The sequence below is a fragment of the Triturus cristatus genome, chromosome 3_1 (assembly GCF_964204655.1).
Source record: "Triturus cristatus chromosome 3_1, aTriCri1.1, whole genome shotgun sequence".
Classification (NCBI taxonomy): domain Eukaryota; kingdom Metazoa; phylum Chordata; class Amphibia; order Caudata; family Salamandridae; genus Triturus; species Triturus cristatus.
In genome coordinates this window covers 23,899,471-23,905,946 of record NC_140583.1, presented here as the reverse complement: position 1 = coordinate 23,905,946, position 6,476 = coordinate 23,899,471, and positions in this window count along the sequence as shown.

Genomic DNA, 6,476 nt, shown 5'->3' with positions numbered 1-6,476 from the left:
CAATGCCTACAGTATGAAGTAATGCCCAAGAAAGCACGCACTTCTCTCTGTGTTCTTGGCACACTCAACTGTGCAATGGCTTGAATTCGTTCTGGGGTCAGTTTCCTTCCCTCCTTCGATAAGAGATGACCTAAGTGGGTCACTTCTTGTCGACAATATTGCAGCTTTGAGAGAGACACTTTGTGATGGAATGCAGACAAATGACGCAACAATGACAAGGTAGGGTTTTTGCAAATCTTTTCAGTATCCGCGGCGATTAGTAAATCGTCAACGTACTGAATAAGGATAGCGCCACTAGGTAAAACAAGTGCATCAAGCTGCGCTTTTAAAGCTTGACTGTATATTGATGGACTTTTACAGTAGGCCTGGGGAGCGCGTTTAAAGCGGAAGCTGCGACCTCCTAAACTAAAGCCAAAAATGTCTCTGCTCTCCTCTGCAATTGGGATGCTAAAGAAGGCATTCTTCAGATCGATCACTGAGAACCATGCAGCGGATGCTGGAATCATGGTTAACAAGGCAGGTATATCAGGGACAACTGGAAACTGTGGCACAACAATCTTATTAACCTCTCTAAGATCAATCACAAATCTGTAAACAGGTGGCTGTGAAGGGTCCGTTCGTTTTAAGACAGGTAAAACAGGACTATTGCAAACGTTGCCTTTTGTCTCTTCAATTACACCCTTTTTAATCAAATCACTGACAATTGCTAACAATGCTTTCTGACCTTCATTGGAGATCTTGTACTGGGGAATACGTGGCAGTCTGACATTGGCTTTTAAAGTGACCACATATGGCGGTATTTCCAAAAGACCCACATCATTGGGACCAGTAGCCCAAAGGACATCCGGAAGGGATGACAATTCAGGTGGCATTGCATTCTTAGACAAATACATCGGGGAAATCACTTTCTTGCCTAATGTAAGTTGTACTCCTGAGGGAGAACAATATAACGTTGCATGCAATCTTTTTAGCAAATCTAAGCCTAGCAAATTTTCACCACAACCTGTCGTTAGGATGAGGGGTGCTTTTAGCTCACAAGGTCCAACAGAAAGCGACATAGGACTAGAAATCGGGTTCCTAACTGGGGCGCCAGAAAAACCTACTGAGACATTCATTTTGCCAGACAAAGGCGCGCCAGGGAGTTTTGAATGCATAATTGAACTTTTTGCAGCACCAGTATCCAGCAGAAAAGGCTCCGTTACATTTGCTGTAGTTACTTTAACATAGGGTCCACTCTGATCCACTGGCACTGAAACAACTCCCTCTCTCTGTCTACGGCTGTCCTAGTAATCGTTATCTTCTACATTGTCGTCTTCTGCATAATAATCATTATTATAGTACTGAGCTGTATTACCAGTCGCGTTGGCTTGCTGATCAAAGCTATTTATGGTATTTTGAGGCGGAAGAGGACGCGCGTTCTGGGGAACATTTCCACGCCCTCTGCCTCTAAGAGCTTGCTGACCACCTCTACCTCTTGCGCCATACGCATTACTGTTACACTGCAATAATTTGGGGCAACTATATTTAAAATGACCTTCCTCTTTGCAATATGAACATTGGTTGGGACCTACAGGGATTCGTGGTTGATAACACCCATTCATTTGCTGGTTATTCTGAAACTGTTGGGGTTGCTGATAGATACCTTGTGTTTGCCTATAATTATTCTGTCCTCCACGTGGCGGATAGGCCTGCTGCAAGAGGACCTTTGGTTTCAGTTCTTTCGTTTTCTTATCTGTTCTATCCTTCTCATCTTTATCTCTATTTTCATAATACTGTGCAGTAGCCAGTATTTGCGCTGAAGAGGAAACAGCCCAGGAACTTTCGTAGTCTTTTAATTTGTTACACAACTCGGGAAGTAGATTCTGCACAAATTTATCAACAAATAACCGTTAGCCACCTTCAGTGCTCATGTCTTGACCACTGTGGTCGATAAACGTTTCTTCAAACCTGGTAAAGAAATCAGACACTGTCTCATCTTTCTTCTGCTTACATGCGGATAGTTTATCCCAATTTACGCGCATCGCAGGCATTATAGTTTTCATGTAGGTAATAATTCGATCAGGGAGTTCTGCTACCAAAGGATCAGGTTTCGCGCCACCAACTTGGCCAGCATCTGCAGCAATGATATTAGCCCATGTGTTACCCAATTCTGCAGCGTGATCTACATTACGAATGGATCCCCATAAAGGCTGTGGAACAACATTCCCAAACAACATGTCTATGTCAGCCAGATTCATTACACATGATCCTACAGTTTGTGATAACTCCTTATAATAACCTGTAGGGTTTTTACGGGGGTCAGGCAATGTCTGTTTAAGTGCTAAGACCTCAGAACGCTTCCAAGGGACATGCACCCAAACACGCTGAAAATGTGCTGGAGCAGCAGCAATACCTTGAGCGGCATTAGCCGCAACGGCTTCTTTCCATACCGGAGGGACTTCTCTCATAGGGTATTGTCGCGCTTTTCCCTTCTTCCCCACAGGGAATTCCTGTTTGAACAATGATTGCTGACAATCCCCATTTCTGAGGGACAGTAAAGTCGCAACTGCTTTATCTACATTGGGACCCACAATTGTACCTTTTTCAAAATCAAATCGCACTCGACACAATTCCTGTGGGTTTGGGTTTGCACCATGATCCTCCAATTCCTCACAGAGGAATTCACACATCTTATCAAAGACATACCTCTGCTTTGGGGCATCCCATTGGTGAAAAACGTTAACAACTGATTCCACATCATAGAGTGAAGGGAAACCAATCCACCTACGCGCCAGATGATCGAACACCTCTTTCTCGTCGGGACCAGGCAGCTGACTACGCAATTGTTTACGCTGTAAACCAGGAGTCGCGCTCGATGACCCAAAGAGAGGCGACATTAGACTAGTAACTACATTAGCTAGTCGTTGTCGTGCTGAAGGAGAAGTTGAGGTGAAAACGGGGGGATAGACAGAGGGAAGAAAAACAGATTCAGATACAGGTACCTGGGTAGTGTAAGAAGAAGCGCCAGGGGAAACCGCTGGCGTGCTAGGCAAAGTCGCAGGAAGCGCGGGGGTAACAGGTAACAAAACTGGCGACCCTTGAGAGGGCTGCACTGCAGGGATAGGAGCCAGCTGAAGAGGAGCTGGCGGCTGCGGGAAGGCTTGCGGCATATTTACTGGAGGCTGCACATTTACAAGCTGTGGAGGTGCTGTGGCGTTTTGCGCATATGGGGGTGGCGAATTTAGCAAATGAGACATTAGGGAATCTTTCTCTTTCTCTTTTGTCTCATCTTGCACGAGGGGTGACAAAACAGGGTAACATTTATCAATCCCTAGTTTGCGCTGTCTGTGCAATTGCTCATTCATTTGTTCCTCCTCATCATCTTTAAATTGCACAGCTGCTTGCATCACTGACATACCTCTTTCTCTCTTATTCCTTTTCGCTAGCTTAATTTCCTTCTGTTTGGCTTCCTTTCGCCATAGGCGGAAAGAATCAAACATCGCCGGCCGAGCTTTCTTTTTAAACAATTTCACTTCCAAATTATCTAAGATATCTGTATCGAAACTACCATTTTGGGGCCATTTTAAAACACCGTCCTTTCTGGTATATCGGATCCATACTTCATTATATGCAATGGGGCCCACGCCATGTTTTACATAAAGCTCATAAGTTGGAGTTCCAATTGGAGGAACCGGACATGAATCCTCTAACTGGAAATCCCTTCCACAACTCAAACAAAACAATCTTCCAAAAACACTAGCACCAGGCATCTTCGCTCACTAGTCTAGTTCCAAACTTCAAAGGATTATCGATTACGATAGTCTCGTGAATACATGAGTCCTCTGGCTTTGGGGTTTGCAAACTCCAAATCAAAATAATCCCGAAGGATACCAAATTCAAACTGGGAGACGCTCCACTTATACTTAACTGAATATCGATGATCAATGGCGTCACCAGAAGACTCTCTCGATTGTTTCGCTCTACCAAAATCGTCAAGGGTCCAAAACAGGGCGATTAATCAGGGCAGCAGTCCTTCGTAGCCGTCGGGACGCGGAGAACCTCGCAGAAAAGACTTTCGGACCACGTCGACATGCAGGGGTTGATGAAGTGGCGGCCTTCCTCCAGAATTTCCACACGAAGCTCCTCACGATCCTCTGGCTTGGACCGGTACCGCTGAAATCGCGCCGAGTTGGGCGCCAACAGAAGTACTGGGAATTTTAAGCCCAGCGGTGCAGGGGAACACACCCTATGACTTCGGGTTCTTCCTGTTTCAGACCTACAGAAACACAGAGTCTTCTGGGTGAAGTCAAAGATCAGTTTATTGGCTGCAGACCAATTACAGGCGTCCTAGAAGTACAACAGCGTGCATGTTCTCAGGAGACTGCTAAAAATCACAGAAACGGGCTTCTCCTTAAATACAAAATATCCTGCTTCAGACATACATTCCTTGTTTTATGGCATGGTCATTTATATGTATACATTTCAAACGAAAAGGCAGAGTCATGATGACCATCCCACATTCCAGTTAAGCCAGCCCACAATTATTTACCCAGCAAGGCTCAGATCACACATCAGATATCGATAGGCCCCAATAAACATGAGCATCTCCTGTTTGGAAAACAAGCCATAAAGCAGGAACAGTCAGGTGTGAAAGAGATTAGCTGGAGGCTCGTGTAGGATGAAAAGACTTTATGGTGTGTCAAGCCCTGATGCTAATCACAGGTGGCCGAAGGACAGGGAGCTCGTGGGACCGGACTGACCTGGGGCAGCGGAGCCAAGCTGCCCAGGTCACAGAGAAGTCACATGAAAGCACATGTGCTCTAAAAGGCCCGTATTTGCTTCATGATATGTAGCCTATGTGAGGGCAACCATAAGATGGTCACTGCTCTAAGATGGAACCCACGGAGTCAATGTATAATAACGTATACACAGTGCATTCATAGCTAAAACGTTACACAAAGCACTTGTACATACCGCAGTGACCATTCGCGGTTCGCTAATGCCGGGATAGACAGGGGTAGGGCCCTGCCTCCTACGTGGTCCCAAATTCTAAAGTACGACAGCGAGGACGTCATTATCCGGAAGCACGCGCCTCACTGCTGCTTCCAAGGGCTCTCTGGACTTCCATGCCCATATGTGCATTCAAGGCCCAACTGTGATTCTAACAGCTGCACAACAAACAGAATGAAGGTATGCACACCTGATATCACCCGACTACCCACCCCGACCCCCAGCAGGCTCTGGACATGCCATCTTGCAGGCATGTGTGAAGCTGCCTCCCTGGCCCTCGCCTACACAAAGGGAGGCTTTCCGTTTGTACACATTGTGCGAAGTGGTGCCTCCCGATGATGGGCCATTAACACTGATTCATGGCAGCAGCCCGGGTGAAACGTGGGGTGAACGGAGACACCAACGGGATGTGCAGAAGTGTGGCGCTAAAACACATTTTTACATTCAAACTTTTTTTTTATCTCTTCCCAAATGTAGAAACTCCTTCACCTGAACCCACCGATTTTTTTCGTCGGTGCTTCCTATGCACTTCCACCCTCAAAAAACCTTTACTCCTGCCTGTACCAGGAGTAAATGTGTAAGCTTTCCCAGGATGGGAAACTGCAAGCAAATTGTTGGTGAATACACACAAACACAAGCGCTGAAGGACAAGCGCGGCCCCGTGGCCGCGAAAGTTAAAATTCATCTACAGCGTTTACCATACGGCAGCGAGCATCGGCGGGCGCAATAATTGCGCACATATGGTGCCGAGAGCGAGCAGCAGCGGGCGCGATAATTGCACACAGATGGCGCCGCTGCTCGCTCTCACCAGATAAACACCGTACATGCACGAGGGGTCATTGGAAACAGTGCAGTACATGCACGAGTTTCCAAAAAAGTACAGAGTGATTCCAAAAGGTCACTCCAAAGCAGCACTTGCATGCTGCATAGGCGAGATCTAAAAATGTTTGTTAGGAAAGAAAAATATATCTGTGAATCACAGGAATGGCCGACAAGGATATCCTCAGCACCCGAGAGACAGAGACAAGTAGAAATGTATAGGTTTTCGTACACATCGTTCCTATCTTTTGATGAACCTGAAACAAAGCTGCAGGATTCTGGTGTGGATACAGAAATGTACACTCTAGCGACTAATCAAGTTCATAAGAAATTCTTCACTTCAAATGCCAAGAAAGGAACTGAGGCTTTACACCTCACAGATGGGCACAACTTGAAGCCATGGTTAGCATTGGCAGAAGATGGCTACTACAGCAGTTACAGTTACACAAAGGCTAAATGCTAAGAATTTCACATAAGTGAAGAGTGTGGTGTTCCACTGAGGTTTCCTCTGTCTCCGCTTCTGTTTAATATCCTCTCCAGACATGGCTGCATTTGATATGCAAATGATACACAAGTCTGTATACAGGTTTGAGGTCCAAACAAAGATTTGGCTTCCTTCATCTGTGAAACTACAGCTAGTCAATCCTGGATGAGACATAATAGATTGA